This window comes from Natrix helvetica (genome assembly GCF_964273705.1).
Source record: "Natrix helvetica genome assembly, chromosome: 2".
NCBI lineage: Eukaryota > Metazoa > Chordata > Lepidosauria > Squamata > Natricidae > Natrix > Natrix helvetica.
In genome coordinates this window covers 254485709-254505407 of record NC_138552.1, presented here as the reverse complement: position 1 = coordinate 254505407, position 19699 = coordinate 254485709, and the positions used below count along the sequence as shown (strand labels likewise).

Below are 19699 nucleotides of genomic sequence, written 5' to 3'. Positions count from 1 at the left end.
ATGTAAAGATGAAGTGAGGAAAGCTAAGGCTCACAATGAAGAAAGGCTTGCCACAAAAGTAAAAAATAACAAAAAAGGCTTCTTCCAACATGTTAAAAGCAAGAAAAAGGTTAAGGAAACAATTGGACCATTGCTGGGAGAAAGTGGCAAGAAGGTGACAAGCAACAGGGAGAAAGCAGAACTATTTAACTCATGTTTTGCATCTGTCTTTACACAAAGGGATAAAACAGACCAACCTATCAAAAACAGCACCACAAAAATCAGATTAGGAACACAAGTTGAAATAGGGAAGAAAACGGTAAGTGAGTACCTGTTTACCCTAGATGAGTTCAAATCACCAGGACCGGATGGATTACGTCCCAGGGTTCTGAAGGAACTGGCAGACGAGATCTCAGAACCACTGAACTATATCTTTCAGAGATCCTGGAGCACCGGGGAACTACCAGAGGACTGGAAAAGAGATGATGTGGTTCCCATCTTCAAAAAAGGAAAAAAAAAACAGATCCAGGAAACTACAGACCTATCAGCCTGACCTCAATACCAGGAAATATTCTGGAAAAGATAATCAAGCAACGAATTAGCGAACACCTAGAAGCAAACAAAGTAATAGCTAAAAGCCAACATGGGTTTGTCAAAAACAGATCATGCCAGACTAATCTTATTGCATTCTTTGATAATGTGACAAAATTAGTGGACCAGAGGAATGCCGTTGATATAGTTTACTTGGACTTCAGTAAGGCTTTTGATAAGGTAGACCATAATCCAGTACTAGATAAAATAGAAGAATGTGGGTTTGACAGCATCACCACCAGATGGATTCATAACTGGCTGACCAACTGCACTCAATGTGTAGTTCTCAATGGAGCTGCATCTTCATGGAGGGAAGTATGCATTGGAGTACCCCAAGGCTCTGTTTTAGGCCCAGTACTCTTCAACATCTTCATCAATGGATTTCAATGAGGGAATAAATGGGGAACTCATCAAATTTGCAGATGACACCAAGCTGGCAGGAATAGCCAACACTCCAGAAGATAGGCTTAAGATACAGAAGGATCTTGACAAACTTGAACATTGGGCACTATCTAACAAAATGAAATTCAATGGTGAAAAGAGTAAGGTTCTACATTTAGGCAACAAAAACGGAATGCACAGGTACAGTATAAGTGGTACCTTGCTCAACAGTAGTAACTGTGAAAGGGATCTTGGAGTCCTAGTGGACAACCATTTAAATATGAGCCAGCAGTGTGCAGCAGCTGCCAAAAAAACCAACACAGTTCTAGGCAGCATCAACAGAGGGATAGAATCAAGATCACATGAATTGTTAATACCACTTTATAATACCTTGGTAAGGCCACACTTGGAATACTGCATTCAGTTTTGGTCGCCACGATGTAGAAAAGATGTGGAGACCCTAGAAAGAGTGCAGAGAAGAGCAACGAAGATGATTAGGGGACTGGAGACTAAAACATATGAAGAACGGTTGGAGGAACTGGGTATGTCTAGTTTAATAGAAAGAAGGACTAGGGGAGACATGATAGCAGTGTTCCAATATCTCAGGGGTTGCCACAAAGAAGAGGGAGTCGAACTATTATCCAAGGCACCTGAGGGTAGGACAAGAAGCAATGGGTGGAAGCTAGTCAAGGAGAGAAGCAACTTAGAACTGAGGAGAAATTTCCTGACAGTTAGAACAATTAATCACTGGAACAGCTTGCCTCCAGAAGTTGTGAATGCCCCAACACTGGAAGTCTTTAAGAAGATGTTGGATAGCCATTTGTCTGAAACGGTATAGGGTTTCCTGCCTAGGCAGGGGGTTGGACTAGAAGACCTCCAAGGTCCCTTCCAACTCTGTGATTGTATTGTATTATATTGTATCTGAGGAGAAGGTTAAGATAGAAAAATTAAAAGGGATTAATAGAATTATTATGAATAGAACAACAAAGTAATGGCTTTAGGACTTCATCCAAATCAGAGTTTGGTGTGCATTATGTGGGGGAAAATCAATACGCACATTTAAACATTAATTTCCTAGAAGGGCAAGAATGATATAAAGTGATGCCATTGTTGATTAACTATCTAAGACATTGCTCTCAATAAGGCAAAGTAACATCACATGGAAGGAATCTTAATGAATGCAAGTTATGAACTGGGTGTAAATGAAATATCCATTTAATTAGGAGATCTATGACCATGCTATGAGTATGGTGTCTTGATTACTAGAGATTGCTATACTGCTCATGCTATAAGTGGAAGTGATTTTGGAGATCATGTAATGTCTTTAATTCAAATTGAATAAACACACTGGATGACTGTCAGGCTCTGGTTCAGATTGCAGCAGTTTGTGCAGTTCTGGGTGTTGATAGTTCACCTGAATTATAAGGCTGCTGTGTGAGTCACACTAGCTTTCAGTTTCTTTCCTGGTGCAATTCAAGTGTCACTTTTAAAGCCATAAATGACATGAGACCAGATTATTGCTGGGACCATCTCTCCCTGAAAATATCTGCTCATTTGATCAGGTCTGTTAGGGTGAGCAATCTCCAGATTCCTTTCTTTCAGTGCTGCATCTTAGGGGATTTAGGAAGTTCGCCTTCCCTGTGACAGCTTCTGCCCTGGGGAACACCCTTCCTCCTGAGATTTAACAAGCTCCCAGCCCCCTAGCACTGAGGTAAAATGAGCCTGGAGCCCAGTACAATCGAATGTGCATATATTGAGAAGTATTGCCTTGAGGTGCCACAAGTTTCCCTTTTGATTTTTATGGTTTTATTGTTGTTCTGTGAGCTACCAAGGCTTATGGTACATAAGATAAGTGGTTATATACATTTTTATGTAAAATACATTTCTGGCACCATAAACAAGAATAGAAAAGCAGATCAATACAGATTTATAAGGAAAAACAGTAGTTGGAAATTGAGAATGTGGCGATAAACTCCTATAATACTCAGGGCCAGCCTTGCTAGAACCTCTGCTAAATGTTGCCTCTATGCTGCTTGTATCCCATTTATGTTCTTTCAATATGTGTAACTAAGCCAAATATTATAGAAGTGTCACAAATCTCCCATGCACTGTCTTTCAAAGGAAGCAAAAATATTGGTAACATTGTCCTTAGCCGATCTCACCACTCAAGAATGTGGGGAGCATGTTACAACCTATGCATACATGTGCTCATCAGACCATTTTCCACGGTGCTGAACCCCCAAACCCTTATCTTTGCAACAGCTATTATCTTACAATTTATAAAAACAGGGAGGATGTGTATTGAGTTGGGAAGGAATTAAACATAGATTTTTCAGAACAGTTTAAATAACGTTTATAAGGCTTCTTGCCTTACCAGCCACCCACTCAGTGTTGGGTAATTGCTTGCTGTGATAAGAGAAAATGATTTGTGATAACTGCTCTGTGATGTTAGTTTCATCAGGCTCCAACTGATGCTTGTTATTCTCTTAGCTACGTACTGTTTGCCTTAGTGAGAAATGCATGTAATGTGATGTGCTTTAGCTATTGAATGAGCCGAAAGCAGTTCAGGGTTTATTTACAGTAAAAGGCATTTTCACATTAAAAAGCAATTCTGAGTTTCTTTCTTTGTTTTTTGAGCCATGGGGATATCTTGTTAATGTCAACTACAAAATCAAGGAGAACCATTTTAAAATCAAATTAAACATGCATTTAATTTGAGCAAAACTTTTAAAAAGTTCTAGGGTAGTTGTGGGACCTGAAATGCATTCTATTTATTCATGACATTCCATAGACAAAATGTTAAACTAAAGACTCTTATGTGTTTAAAGTAAAGGAAGATAGTGCACCAGTGGTGTGAATTCAAGAACCTCAAGCACAGTAAGAACAAAAGACACAGAGCTGGGGGGATTTTGCTCACATGAAGTCAGAGAAACGTAGGTTTTCTTTCTCTTGGTATTCTCATAGCTATATTTTCTGCATTTAGCTATATACTCTTTTTTGAGGAGGCAGGGGTTAAAGATAAAACCACCCAGTCGTAGTTTTTTCTTAAAAGCTATACAAAAGCGGCTTGCCATTGCTTTTTTGAGAATATATTTGGATTTTCCAGACTAGCTTATTGTTGTGTATACTTTTGAGTGAGTATTGAGTCCTAGCGATTGTCTGGACTAATCCCTGCAGTTTTCTTGGCAAATTTAGAAGTAGTTTCCCATTGCCTACTTCCTAGGGCTGAGAGAGAGTTAAATTTATCCAGGTGGCCTAGGGCCTAATTAGATTAGAATTCAGAGTCTCCATGTTTCTAGCCTGATGCTGTAACCACTAAACCAAGCTGGCTTTCTTAGTTATTACAGTGTTTCACAATCTTGGCAACTTTAAGATATGTGGTCTTCAACTCCCAGAATTGAAGTCCACACATCTTAAAGTTGCTAAGGTTGAAAAACATTGATAGTTTATAGCTGTACTACTCTGTGCTCATTTCCGTTCCAAATGTCTCCTTGCTTAACTTCCAAGTCTTTCTTTCCAAAAAAGTCTGTCAGAAGTTGTCAACAGCTGAGATTTAAACATTTTAGGCATGCTTGTAAAGCCTAATATGTGTGAAATAACCATGGAGTTCAGTACTCATCCTAAGATTAAATAAGGTTTGCAGATGAATGTGTGTGGGTATTTAATCATACATGTGGACTGTGCAGGACAATTACAGGTTTAGCAAAGTCATCCCACCAGAAAAACCTGTTCCAGAAAATTCCAGAATATTTTTTCCCACAGAAATACCACATAGAGATAGGTGTAGCAGGGCTGCTTCAAAGTGCCAGGTTATGGAAGATCAAGAGAAAAACTTTATCCCGATCTTTTTTCTTCACAAGAAGGACATGTGTCTTATACTCTGTAGTTGAAGGAAAAACAGGGCGTGAGATTTCTCTGCCATTCTATAGGAAGACTAATCAAAGTTCCTCTAGTGAAGCCTTAGCTATACTTTAGTAACAATTTATATCGACTTTCTTTCTCCCGCTTGGCCTCTTTCACTGTGAACAAAACAGAAATAGCAATATTGGCTGTTGCACTCTCCACTTTAGTCTTGCTTTGTTTGGGGCTGAATTTCCTTCACTGTTGAGGATGTGACTCATTTTCTCCCTTTAAAGACTGAGGAAGTTTCAGGGGCGTAACAGTGTTTCTCAAGAAAAGGAGTCTGTGAGACCCCAAGTTTGAATCTTGATCTTCCAGATTGCATATTTAGGTACAGTTAAGCAGACACATATACAAGCTTCTTTCTTTAGATTGAAAATTACCTCCTCTTCTGACAAGAACTCACTGCTCTTTCTAGCTGGGAATTGAACTGATTGGGAAGTGCTTTGGAAGTGAAGGTCACCATAAATTCACTCTATATTCTAGAAAAGGAAGGAAGGAGATAAAAAGGAGTGACAATTTTTCTAAATGTAAAGGTTGGCATAAACCTATAACAACTTTTAGCCCTGTGGGATCAGACTGAAAATTATTAAAAGTTTATCACTTTATATCTATAGTGGCTCATCAGATGCTTCTGGAAACCAACATGACCTAAATAAGCTCACAAGCATAGCTGTACTAGCCATGTTTCTCAGCCCATGTGATTCAGAACACATTGCTTCTCTTAGCTTGGAAGTAATATTTAAGTATAATCATGCTTGACTAGTAGCAATAGCATAATTTTACTCCAAAGCACAATAATAATAATAATAATAATAATAATAATAATAATAATAATAATAATAATAATAATAATAATTTGCTTCTCATGTTCCCTGGCCTACATGCACATACATGTGCTTGCTCACAGATATACAAATACACATCAATGATTTCTATCCACTTCAATATAAGATACTGTAAATTAAAAATTGCAATTGTTAAATATATTAAGAAACACTTAACTAACTTTACTTTCAAAGCTTTTACTATATCTTAGGAAAGCTAACAAAATGAAGAATTTATTCTACCAAGGACCTGTTTGGAAATATTACCCAGCAGGATGCAAAACAGAAAGCAAAACATCAGACACAGTGCTATATACAATACATTTATTCTGGAATGCCAAGTATATCCTTTAAATATGCATTTACTCATTGCAGAATTCAGCCTTATTCACATGCTGTTCTTTTTAGAATGCTGGCTGACAAGCAGGCTTTAATTAAGGAGTTTTAGATTTCTCTTTTACAGCTCTGCCCCACTTTAACAGAAGTGGACAACTTGTCAAATGTAGGAGGCAGCAGAGGGCAAGGAAGTAGGAAGCATTACAGAGCATATTCTGATTTCTATCAACAATCTTATCAAACGTCAGTTGATAAGTGTTAATAACATTTGAAGAGTGGTGTATATCTTAATGGTGCATCTCTATTTAATGGAAAATAATTTCATCAACATAACATTGAACTTTTAAACTATTAACAGTTTTTCTTGAAGGTGTCAACATAGTTTGGGAAGACAATATGGGTTCTGAATTTGATGACTCTAATTCTCCTTAGAATTGTTTGTAAATTCTTATTTTAACAAGTCAAATAATTGATAATGAAGATAATGGAAAGCAACTGTGAGATAACTGTTAGTGTTGGACTTAGAGATATTGAAATATATCCCTCATTGTTAAATTAACTGCATAACTTTGGGTCAGTCTTTCTCTCAGTTTTGCACACTTGGCATAGCTAACAGATAAAAGGATTAATACTAATGTTTTCCCTAGTAAATTGCTCTTATTTATATGATTATAGAGATTTTTGGTGTAAATATCTAATGTGGATATTTAAAATGTTTTTATTTTTGCTGAAGATGACACATTTATAATTCCCTTTGGATTTTATTGTTCTTTATTCTGGAATACTTTTGAACTCTTATAATATTAACTTTTAGTTTCTGTTCTTCCTGTTGCAAAAATAACATTAGAAGAAAATGAAACAATATTAACAAGCTGTAGGAGATCACTTCCGGTTCCTGTAGGTTTTGTCCGCTGCTTGTCTCTCTGGTGGGCTCCTTTCAGGAGCACAGGGGGCCCTGGAGGGGTCTCCTGCTGCAGGACGGCTTGCTGGAACCCCCCCAGACTCGGCGGCAGCCGGCGGGGGTGTTTCCAGCCTCGCCCCAAGAGCTGGGGAGCAGAGGGGGGGCATGAAACAGCTCTGGCTGTCTGCTCTTTCGCCGAATGGGCTCCGGGAGGAAGGAGTTAATTGAAAGAAGAGCAGCTGAAATGCCGGTGGGGAAAGATCCGTCCTAATCTCCTTAATCATCGCTAATGGATAAGCAGCAGACTATTGTAAGTTTCTGTTCAATCTATTTGAAACTGGAAGATTAGAGGGGTGTGTTTCTTTCTCTTTACCCCCCCCCCCAGACAAAGCGGCATTTGAATTATCTCTCTCTATATCGGAATGGAGAGAGAATAAAGGCTGACTTGCCACTTGTACTAACTATGTGAGAAAGATTGATATCACAGCTGCAAGAGGTGACTGCTGAGCTGTTTTCTTAAAAGGAAAAAACTTTATGGAAATCCTTGTTCTTCTCCCTGCGAAAGGAGGAGCCAAGATGGCGCCCCTCCATCTTTGTTTTTGTACTTATAAATGAAGCCTGCCTTTTGAAACTACCTTTGAAAAAAAAACTCTGGTATTGTCTTAATACTGCCTCTGAAGGTGCCCTGGACCTCTCCTGTTACATGGTCTTCCTGATTAATTTTGATTATTTGACTTTTCCCCTTTCTGGTGTACCTCCGTGACTTGGAACTGAGAAGGAGAACTAACTTTTCAGTTTTGGATTTGCCTGCCGCCTTGGACCGACACAGCTGCGCGCTCCACTGACGCCATTCTCTTTGTAAAAGACTTATCATCCCTGAACGCAGATAAATGGGGCCCAAAAAAACCACCAACGGGCAAGTCATTCTTGGCTCCTGCTTCTGCCACCTCCAGTCCAAGCATGCAGCAGATGAAAATTACTTCATTGTTACAACAAGAAGGGACTGGAGAGAGCTCAAAAGAACTATCTGTTACCCAAATGTTTCAGGAAATTATGAGGGGTCAAAATGAGCTGAAAAAAGAGGTGACAGATCTCAAAGATGAACTCAGAGGTGTACAACATCATATAACAGAAAACAAACAAAGAATTGGGGTGTTGGAGGAGGGGGCAGCTGGATTGGGGGAGGAGGATAAGGCAGTCCAGAAGGGAAATTTAGAATTGTAAAATTTTATGGCAAAAATAGAACTTGAAAGAATGTCCTTTTTTCTCAGATTCCAGAACCTACCAGAGACAGAAAATGAAGATCTTAAGGATATTATGAGTACAATTTTAGCAGAATATATTAAGAGAAATAAAGAACAGTTGTGGTGGGATATGGATCTGGTTTACAGGATTAATTCAGCATATGCTAGAACACACAATGTTCCAAGGGAGGTACATGTTAAGTTTCTTAGGAGGACCACGAGGGATGAGGTGCTAGGGGCCCAAAGGGAGGGACCATTAAAATATAAAGATAAAGAAATTACCATTCTTAAGCAAATTCCGAAAAAAATAAGGGAAAAAAGGAGGAAGTATTCCTCCTTATCAAAAAAATTATACAATAAAGGAGTTTGGTTTAGATAGTTATTGCAGGAGGGAATGTTGATTTTTTGGGAGGGAAATAGAATTAGAATTAATACAGTGGAGGAGGCAGAATCCTTCATTAAAAAACATAGTTCTCTCCTAGAGGACGAAAATAGGGGAGGTGGTGAAAAAGGTAGTAATGTACAAGATATGAAGGGGGAGGGGGGCTGTGGCTCCATCTGGGGACAGGGAGGAGGGAGCAATATCGAAAAGGCTCAGGTCACAAAAATAAATGTATTTGAAATACTATGGTAATTGTTGATATACTAGAAAATGACAAAGAAAGAGATGATTGAACACATGGTTCATATATTGTAGAACAAGACTCTGTTTATGCTTATCTTTTATACGTTGTTTTTAACATTGTAAAAATTGTGAGATTTGGAGGGATTTCTACCACTAGCACGGGAGCTGCCAAAATTTTCTATGTACCTTTTTACCTTTCCCCATAAATGCTTAAAAACCAATAAAATTCTTTAAAAAAATATTAACAAACTGTCAGACAGAATTTTCTCCCCCAAATACTACAGTATATTATTTATGAATGGGAAAATATCATCTTAAATTTACTACACAATCCTTCCAAAGCTGTACATTCTTTAAAAGAAGGAAACCATTATATACTTTCTTTTTTGAATTTATAATATACTGACGTAATTAAGAGGACAAAAATATAGCAGATCTGAAAGAGCAGTGAGTTCTTGTCAGACCTACCTGTCAGTTGGCAAAAATTATTTTTAAGGGGCCTGCAGCATAGCAAATTCATAAAGAGCAGTGTCCTCTTGTGATCTATGACAGACTGTCCTTAGCCCAAAACATATATTTTTAAAAGGGAAACCAAAACGCAGGTTGTATCACATTGGCCAGAGAGAAATACAATTGACTCAATACATCACGACGAGATAATGTGGATTCTGGTGTATAGCCAAATCATAGATGAATCAGGAACTCATTGTCACATTTACCTTGCATTCTCACCTTGATTGAACTTGCACTGGCTCCTTTGAACAGCCCTGTAAATTTTGAAAGCATCTTGCACTTGTTTAAAATTTCGTATGTTATTTGTCAGCATGTCATCAGGTTGCTTTGGCTTCTTTTTGTTGGTTTGTCTACTTTTAGGCGGGGAAGTCGCAAGCCAATAGCATGATAAGACTATGTGGCTAACGGCTACACAGTAAGATATGCAAAGTCTTTTAATAAACAATGACAGCTGTTGCTAAGCCATATCAGAGTTGTTGGAAGAAATCAAGCAGGGCTTTTGAGCACATTCAAGATAAATTGTAAACTATATCAGGTGTGTAATACATAGAAATACGAAATTAAATATCCTAAGTACTTAAAGATATATAATCAATCCACTTTTCCTTTTACTAAAGAACAGGAAATGTATATATATTTTGGAATGGGACAAGCAAATTTAAACAACTGAACTACAGTCTATACTACTGTGGAACCTGAAATGTCCCGTTATTAACTATGGAGAGAAGATTACTGTAATCTAAAAACATCTGGAATCTACACACTCACTTAAAGTTTCAATAGAGTACTTGTAGGAAGGCAGGTTCCAGAAAATGTATATATTTAAGGTGAGACAATCATTTTATGAAGTCACCTTCTCCTGAAAGCTAGAATATTCTTCTAAGGCAGCGATGGCGAACCTTTTTTGGCTTGCGTGCCATAAGTGGGGGGAGCACAGGGAGGGTGTGTGTGGGTGTGTGTGCTGCACCCATAATGCAACGCGCAACTCCCTCCCATTTTACATGCTTTTTTCGCCCTCCCCAGGCTCCAGAGGCTTTATAGGAGCCTGAGGAGGGCAAAAAGAGCCTCCCCCCCCAGAGGCCCTCCGAAGGCTTCAGGGACCATCCGGAGGCTTCCCTGAAGCCTTCGGAATGCTTAAAACCACCCTCCGAGCAAACTAGAAGTGACTTCCGGGTTGCTCGGAGGGTGGTTTTAAGCGCTCTGAAGGCATCAGGGAAGCCTCCGGATGGTCCCTGAAGCCTTCGGAATGCTTAAAACCACCCTCCGAGCAACCCAGAAGCCACTTCTGGTTTGCTCGGAGGGTGGTTTTAAGCGCTCCGAAGGCGTCAGGGAAGCCTCCGGACGGTCCATGAAGCCTTTGGAACGCTTAAAACCACCCTCCGAGCAACCCGGAAGTCACTTCCGGTTTGCGCGGAGGGTGGTTTTAAGCGTTCCGAAGGCTTCAGGGAAGCCTCCGGACGGTCCCTGAAGCTTCCGGGGGGGGGGGCGGGGGAGGCTCTTTCCGCCCTCCCCAGGCTCCTATAAAGCCACGCATGCCATAGGTTCGCCATCACTGTTCTAAGGTATCTAGGGGGAAAATGGATGTGTGGAAATTGAAGAAATATTTGACCTAACATTACTTGAAAGAATGACTGTTAAATACAATGAAAATATTTCATCCAGTTTTTGAAACCCTTAAAGAATATTATACCTTTCAGAAAGCTCTTTTTTCTTTGACAAACTAGTTATATAATAAACTAATTAAAAGGTTTCACATTTTTCTGCTTCATTCATTATGGAAAGGTCTTCAAATGTGTTGATTGCTTCAAACTGTGAAAAGAGCTCAGAAAAATGGGAATCCTGGATTATCTCATCACCTCCATGATAAACTTCTATATAAGTCAGCAGTCATGATACAGACAGAACATGGTGAAATAGAGTGGTTCCAAGTTGGCAAAGGAGTGAGACAATATATTTTCCCTTATTTATCCAACAATTTTGATGCATATATGTTAAGGGACTGGGATTGGAAGAACAGCCTCATGATACTGCCCTGATAGCTGAAAATACAAAGAACTTACAAGCCCTAGTAATAAAAGTCAAGTAGCACAATAAAAAAACCAGGAGTACAATTAAATATAAAGATTACTAAACTAATAACAACAGGTCAAACAGGTTAGCCTTAGAATTTACAATGAAGATAACGAAGTGGGTGATAACTGCTGCCTTTTAGGATTAACCATCAGCAGTAAAGGAACAAGAAGTCAGGAAATATACTTCAAGGTAGCCCTTGATGGAACAACCATGAAAAGGCCTTGAAAAAGATACTCAAGTGTTGTGTTGTGATTATACAAAGAACAGAATTGTGCAAGCAATGGAAGTGAAAGTTGGACTTGGGACAGGCACGATAGGAAGAGTACTGGTGCTTTTGAACTTTGATGTTGGAAAAGACTTCTGATAATGCCATGAACAGCCAAGTAAGCAAAGGGGAGGGGGGAGGATCATTAAAGAAATCTAGAATTCTCACTTGAGACAAACATAACCATGCTCAAATTATCCTATTTCAGACACATTATGTAAAGATCTAGCTTCTTAGAGAAGGCTCTAATACTAAGACAGGTGGAAGGAAAAAGTAGAAGACGATGACCGCCAGCAAGGTGGCTAGACCAGTGGTTTGGACTGGTTCTGCTGAACCGGTAGTGGTTTGGCAGCTTGGATCACTGGAACTGGCAGTGACCCAGGCCTGCCATGCCACAAGACCAGTTCTCTGGGTGGCATTTTTTGGTTCTGTGCATGCACAAATTAAATAATTTTAATTGCACTGCACATGTGCTCACAGCAAGCATCAAGTGCGTGCCCTCTGGGCGCACCCACGAGCGAACCGGCAGTAGTGCCTGCTGGAACCCACTCCTGGGCTAGACTCAGATATAGTAACCATAAGGGCACCATTGAAATTGCTGAAGGACCAGGTTAGAGTTAGATCATCACGAAGAAAGTTTATGTGGTTGCTAAGACTGGCTAACAGCTTGAGGGCACATAATCAATCTATTGTATAACATTTTTTACTCATTAGTAGAATTCAGGCATGACTGAATTTCTGCATGTTTTCCTTACTTCGTCTTTCAAAAAGTGCTACCTTTTTAATTTAAAAAAAGTTACAAAATTTCCATAAGTCCTTTTATCAACATTATGTCTTTTCAAACATGGTACTGTAAAGACAGCCATTTTGTTTTATATACAATACAATATATACAATATATATATATAAAATCTGAAATGGCAGAGACACATTTAGATAAACTGAGGTAGGGGAATGTCTGTGGAGATCCTCAGTCATCCAGGTCATAATTGTCTCAAAGGTGCTTTTTCAAAAAGCAACTAGATTTTTCCTCAAGGAAAAAACAATCCAGCTCCCTTTTGAAAAAGCACCTTTGAGATAGTTGGGTAGATTAGTTCTAATTAGGGTAGACAACAAACAAAACCCACTGAGAGTTTGCAAGTGCCACCTAAAACAACCCAGATGCTCTTCACTGTTACTTTCCATTGTGTTGCAGCCAAAGCTTCCAAAATGTTCAAGTACCACAGCTAATGGCTACTCTGACTGGAGAAATTCCAGGGGTATTGTAAAAAAAATATCTGGATGCTGTCCGATTAGGGCCAATACACACACACAATATATAGGGAATATAAGGCTCTTTCAGAAAAGATTAACAAGAGGGGCTATCCACACTATTTTTTAAAATAGCATTCTCTAATCATTGTTGAGCCAATTCAAAGTTCCCTTGTATTATGAAATATCATCACAACGATAGCTGCAGAACAGTATAAATTGTTAATGTGGATAATTGAAAATCATATATCCAGACCATTCCTATAAAGATCAATAGTAGTTCTTAGGGCATGTTTATTCTATATCCAAATGTTCTTATTTATGAAATTAATACAATGTCAATTCAAAATAATGGAATTACAATTATTATTGTTTGCTTAAATTTACGTTTTTCTGTCTCTAAATGTACTAGACTCTTTCAAGGTTATTTTATGAGGTCATTTAGAAGAAATATTTTAAATTTACCTGCCAGAGTTTCAGAAATACTTCTTAGCTCTAATCTGAATATGTTAAACATTAAAGAAAATATGTCATGCAAAGTCCTTCTAAATAATTATAGGGAAATATATTTTAAAATATGCAAATAATATATATATATATATATATATATATATATATATATATATATATATATATATATATATATATATATATATATATATATATATATATATATATATATATATATATATATATATATATAAATTAAATTAAAGTTACTTTGTTCCACGAACTGATTTCAATGCACTGAATCAAGAGGCAATGTAATTCTCTTTCAGGATTACACTGCTTCCTCATGTATGTAAGTACAGCATTAGCACAGCATTAACACAAGCACACTATGAGACACATCCAGAATATGAGATAATTCTCTCTAGGACACATAGATGTCTAATTTGGGGGCAGAACATTTAACCTCTAAGTAAAATCCCCCACCAGGGACAGAAACAGGACAATATTGATAAATTTTCATAAATTAGAGAATGCTCCCCTTTTGTCACCTTAAATAAAGCAATTATATGACAACTTTTGCAGGGTTTCTGGAAAGCTTTGGAGGCTTATGTAGATCTTGGTTTCCAGACTATACACTTTATAGTGGTGCTTGTATGTAGCCTAATGCAAAATTTTCAGGTTTTAATTTAGAGAAGTCATAATCTTATGCGTTTAAATCTTAGTTAATCCAGATTTTCAAATTAGAAATGATCTATCTCCCTGGGAAGCCAGTAAATTGAATATGATGGACAAAAATCCATTCAGGGAGCTACTTAGCAAGTTTAGGATACAGACATTGTAAATATTAATTTCTTAGTTCTGAAATCGTAATCTTAAAGAGACTTTCCTAGAAGTCAATGAAGTAAATAGAGTATGCTGAATAAATGTGGTTAAAATTAATCTATAATCTATTATCTTGCATTAACTTTCAATATGCATTTCATAGACATAAAACCATAATGAGATTTATTAGTGTTGATTTATCATATTATCTGAAGATAATTATTACATTTTGTAAACCAATATTTTAAGGCTTATGTGCTTTGTAATCCTACATTTTGTTCAATAAAGCCAGCCAATATGCCCAATAGCATTTCTACAGAAATGTGTTCATCTTATTAAGAAGGAACATCATAAACTGTGTAAATTATATTTTCCTTTGAATAATTATATTTTAAATATTGTCAGAGTAAAGTAAGAATTTTAGGACATAGAAAATGTAAATATTTGAGTTGTTGGAGCTAGACAGGCATACTTTGAGAATCTCTGCTGAAATCAGTGATAATTAATGCAAGACTAATTGTTATAAATGCAGGGACTCACAGTATGATTAAATCCGAATTCAATGGCCTAAAATTTGCCCAACAAAGAATTTAAAAATGGAAACAGAACCTTGGGGAGCACATCAGGGCCAATACCTTATTTCTGTAGAAAGAATAAAGAGGAAACTTCCCATTTATCACAGCTCTGACTGCCTCCTAGTACCTTCGAACTAATAATTAAGCGAGAACAGCTTTTCTAATTTCCATCAGTGTTTCATGCGCCCACATCTAAGAGCACAAAGAGCCAGAACTGTCTAACTTAACATTTCTGAAAATTAAAAGATGATTTACAAGTTCAATCTCTCTCTCTCTCTCTCTCTCTCTCTCCATTTTTTCTCACTCTAACCCCCATTCTCTCTCTCTCTCTCTCTCTCTCTCTCTCTCTCTCTCTCTCACACACACACACACACACACACACACACACACACACACGCTCATTAATATACATCAAGTTTTAAAAAATAGGTTTTCTGTGAAATAATAATAACCTGATACTAGGAATGATATTCTTTCTTAGTATTAAGACATAGAAACTTTAAAAACATATTATATTGTTACATAGAATATAAAATATTACACTTTATGAAGAAATATCCCTACAGAGGTACTGGCACTCCTGAGATCTTCATAACACTATAATGCTCCCGAGAGCAGTCTGACAGTGTTTCGAAACAGAACGTAATGCTCTGATATGCATCAGAAAGGCCTCATCTGCCAAAAAGCACATGGTTGCTGATGAAAATGAAAAGTACACCCTACAACTCTTGTTCAACATGCTCAGTGCTCAACTAGGTGGACGTTTAAAATGAAAGCAAAGATGCTTTTACAAGATTCCTGCATTTGTGATTACATATAAAAAGGTAACACAGCAGTAGACTTTTGCCTTATTCCCAATGCAATGAATCAGAAATAGCCAATTCAGAAATTTCAACAGAGACTGACCCCCTCCTTCCCCAAAGTTTCCCTGCCCCTTGGGGACCCATCAGCTCCTGCTATTCCTTTAGCGTCTCAGCCAAATTCTGTCTCGTAGGAAGCATCTGAAAGCCTCAAGTGTAACTGCTGCTTCTAGGGGTACTGTCTTACTAAAGTCAACACATTTACAGAAAGCAACATAAATGAGGTTTTTTCCCCCTCCTCACTTACCACTGTCAAGACTCAGGAGTTCTGCGTAGGTTCAATAGAACAAAAGCCTCATATGTTCACTTCTCTAAATTTACCAGAAAGAAAAGAGTTTGCATGCTTGTCCTTTAAGTGTCTTGAAACATGGTTTGCATAGCTGGATAGCGGCTTATCTCTGCTTTTCTGCTTTTGCTTCCATACATGGATCTGTTCCCAACAGTAACTCTAAGCTGTTGAAAAGAAGCTATCTGGCAGCTTTCAGCTTCATCCAACACGTAAATGATTTTAAAAAAGAAGAAAAGGCTCCACGCTTTCTCTGGCCACTTATGCACCCTTTGGTCTATGCCACAAAGCCTGCCTCCCTCCTACCCTCCCTCCCTCCCTCCCTCCCACCCCCCTTCTCTTTCAAATAAGCTGGAAAGCAATATATTTCTTTTCATGGCTTGCTGAAAACGAATCCTTTGAGATTAGTTTATGCAACTATGAAAAATTGATGCTTGGTCTTACAGGGAACTTAAAATGGTTTTGGCCTCTTGTGTATCTGTCCTGTTGTTTGGCTGCTTCTTTTCAAAATATTTGCACAGCACTCATCAAGACCCACTAAATATATATGGAAAAGACAGATTTGTAACCGCCACCACCCCTCTATAAAATTCCCAGCAGTTTATTTCTAAGAATACCTTTCTACTCTCTTTAGAGGTCAAGGGTTTGTTTGTGAAGTCATCTGGAAGGGTTTCAAGACAATATTCATCTGGTCTGCGAATGATGAAAGGTTAAGAGTCACATTTTTGTCGAGAGGGAAAGAAATACAACGGAGAAGTGTGGCAGCTCCCACACTTCCCCAAGAAGACATCTCCCAAATTAGTAACAAAATTGCTTATTAAATACCGATGCTATTACCACAGTGCTTGTATTACCATGTGCTCAAAGTACTCCCTTTGGGGTTCCCCTAATCCTGATACCAAAGTTATGTTATGATGCAAACACCAAAAAGAAAAATGTAATAAAAGAAAGAAAAGAGAAAGTCAATGGACAACATGAAAAAGGGAGTAGAATTCTGAGGTAATTGGAGCCAACTGCAACGTATTACTTATTACATATATGAAGATAAAGGCAGGAATCCACATACATCAAAAGGGTTTTGATAACATTTTTCTGACTAAAAAAAAAATCTTGAAAGCTTTTTTAATGATTAAAGATTGGTGCTACCAATCTCCTGATTTGTAATAGCAAAGACTAAGGAGGCTCTTCTTCTACAGTATTGTACTAGTTAACTAATGAAGCTAAATTATTTATTTAATTTTTCCCACCTCAATTTTTTAAATAATAAATAACTCAAGGTGGTGAACATATCTAATGCTTCCTCCTCCTCCTATTCCCCCACCCACAACAATCCTGTGAGATAGGTTGAACTGGGAGAGAGTAACTGGTCCAAAGTCACTTTGGTTGGCTTTATGCCTAAGGCAGGAATATAACTCACAGTGACCTGGTTTCTAGATCAGTGACTCAACCACTATATGTATCAAATTGTATTCACATGCACCCACACACGCGTGCGCGCACACATGCACACTTGTATATGTATGTGTGTATAATACACAATACACAATCTCTGTGTATCAGATTAGTACTATAGCCAATATTTCTCAGACACGTTTAGGTTTTAGCCTCTGAATGTCCGATTTGCCTCTTCATCTATTTTCTTGAAGGCAAACGGGGGAAATTTTTTTTTTAATCAAAATACAGAGCAGAGTAGGATCTGACTCCAAATCACAAGAGTTGTGTTTTTTATCACGCTATTTTTTGCCCATACTTCACAAAAGAAAAATTGATGAGGATCACAGAAAAGGAAAAGCATGACTGAGTTGTAAGATATACCACAATATGTTTCAATAATGTATCAGTTTCAGAGAAAAGAAAATAAATATTTGCTCACACAGTTTAGGCCAAAACATGCTTGAAAATTGGCAGGCAACAGAACCAGAAATGCACTTTTTCCTAATACTCTAATACAACACAGACAGAGAAATGAGATACTAGATCCCTAGATATTCCCTTATTACCTACTGTTCGTTTGCATGATACTTCATAGCATTGCCAGTATATCCTTTTTTTCCACCAACAGAACAATTTTTCTGAGTGACAAAATTTAGAATAAGTTCAGAAGTGTACATATCTACCATTTTCCTCTTGAGATAATGTGTTCAGGCCCATCTGGAGCCCAGAGGTTTTCTTGAAATGAAGACGGCTTGGGATATTAATGCTTCACTACCCTGCATACAGCTGGCTAATTTAGAAGAACTTAATTAAGCTTTAAAATGAAAAAAGAAATGAGAAGAGACTGAGAACACATACAACATGGGAGGTGTGGGAAGACACATGATGCTGATGAGCAATGAACTGACAATCAGAGACCAAATAGTCCAAGGATTTGACTCAATATATAATAGCTTTATGAACATATATTTTTAAACACTCTTATAACAGCTTATGGTTTCCTGAACTCAGACATTATAGCACTAGCACTTAGATTTATACCACTCCACAGTGCTTTATAGCACTGTCTAAGCAGTTTACAAAGGTCAGCATATTGCCCCCAGAAATCTGAGTCTTCATTTTACTGACCTTGAAAGGATGGAAGTCTGAATGTCAGCCCTGGAGCCATTTTCTCCTGGCATCTTCAGGGTTGCCACAGTGGAGGCTGGACAAGCTGTGGGAAGGGGAGGGAGGAGGTAGAGATAGCAAAGGGATTGTAACCAAAATAAAAATCTTTCCTCTAGAGGACCAGGGACATTCCCACCAGGTGCAAAAAGTGGGATGTAAGGCCATATGAACTTTAGATTGTGACCTGATTGGAGCATGTGATGGACTGCATGGGCAGGGGGAGGAAAATTATGCTTTTAACTAAACGGAAACCCAAGGGGGCCTTAGAGTTGGGTTTCCCCAGATGTGCCAATATGACCTACCAAATAAATCCTAACTTTGAGGAGCGTGCCAGTCTTTGTGTGTTTCATTGGAAAAAAGCAAAAAACAAAACAAAACATTCAAGTGGAGAGTAGAGATGAAAGAACGTATGGGAAACATGAAGTAGCTTAGCCTTTCTCACCCATGTGCATGTAGTTTAACTTTCTGGGCCACACTTTTACAAGCCGTTATCAGTCTTACATTTATTACTATGTAAGCAAAGGTGTATCTTTATAGAGTGACGTACAAATGGAAAAACAGACTTGCATTTTATTTTATGGGGTGGGTGTAATTATGGAACACTGGGCACCGAACTATATTTTCCTCTCACATATTGATCCTATCTCTCTCTGTATCCTCAACTTAACTAAAAAAAATGACTTGCTCAATTAAGGACTTTTTGTGATAGAGGTTGTCAATTTGTCACTCTAATAAGTATGGCAAATCCTCACTCTAATAAGTATGGCAAATCCTGGGGGCTTTTAAAGTCTTTTTTTTTTAACAGAGAGGAAAACAATTTCTGCTTTAGTGTAGAACCAAGAGGGTAGACTGTCACCAACTAATTTTTGGCTCTTGTTTTTCTGTGAGGGCAACAAATTCACCAAATCAAGGTGCCCATTTTCTTAGAATTTTGATAACCATAAATCAGAAGACCCTATTTTACTTTCATTGTGAAATCAGATAGATTGGGAAATAGAAAGTAACCATAAATCAGAAGACCCTATTTTACTTTCATTGTGAAATCAGATAGATTGGGAAATAGAAAGGCTGGGGTTTTTTTGGGGGGGGGGAGAGGGAAGGTGCCCTAAATTATCACATTTATGTGATAGCAATCCTTCCTTCCAAGACATGCTTAGAACTAGGGAGAAATGCAGCTTTTTTTTTCCAAATAGGATGAATAGGGTGGACATGAGAC

At 37.9% G+C, this 19699-nt stretch overlaps 1 protein-coding gene across 1 annotated transcript in view; it reads right to left on the bottom strand.

Moving 5' to 3' along the window:
• Window positions 1-16063, bottom strand: part of SLC8A1 (solute carrier family 8 member A1) — a 310282-nt gene extending 294219 nt beyond the window's left edge. The window contains exons 1-2 of the mRNA XM_081945901.1: window positions 15844-16063; window positions 5235-5333 (exon numbers count right to left, since the gene is read on the bottom strand). The gene's annotated coding sequence lies outside the window, so the exon portion shown is untranslated. The remainder of the gene's footprint in view (window positions 1-5234; window positions 5334-15843) is intronic.
• Between the last annotated feature and the right edge of the window lie 3636 nt (window positions 16064-19699).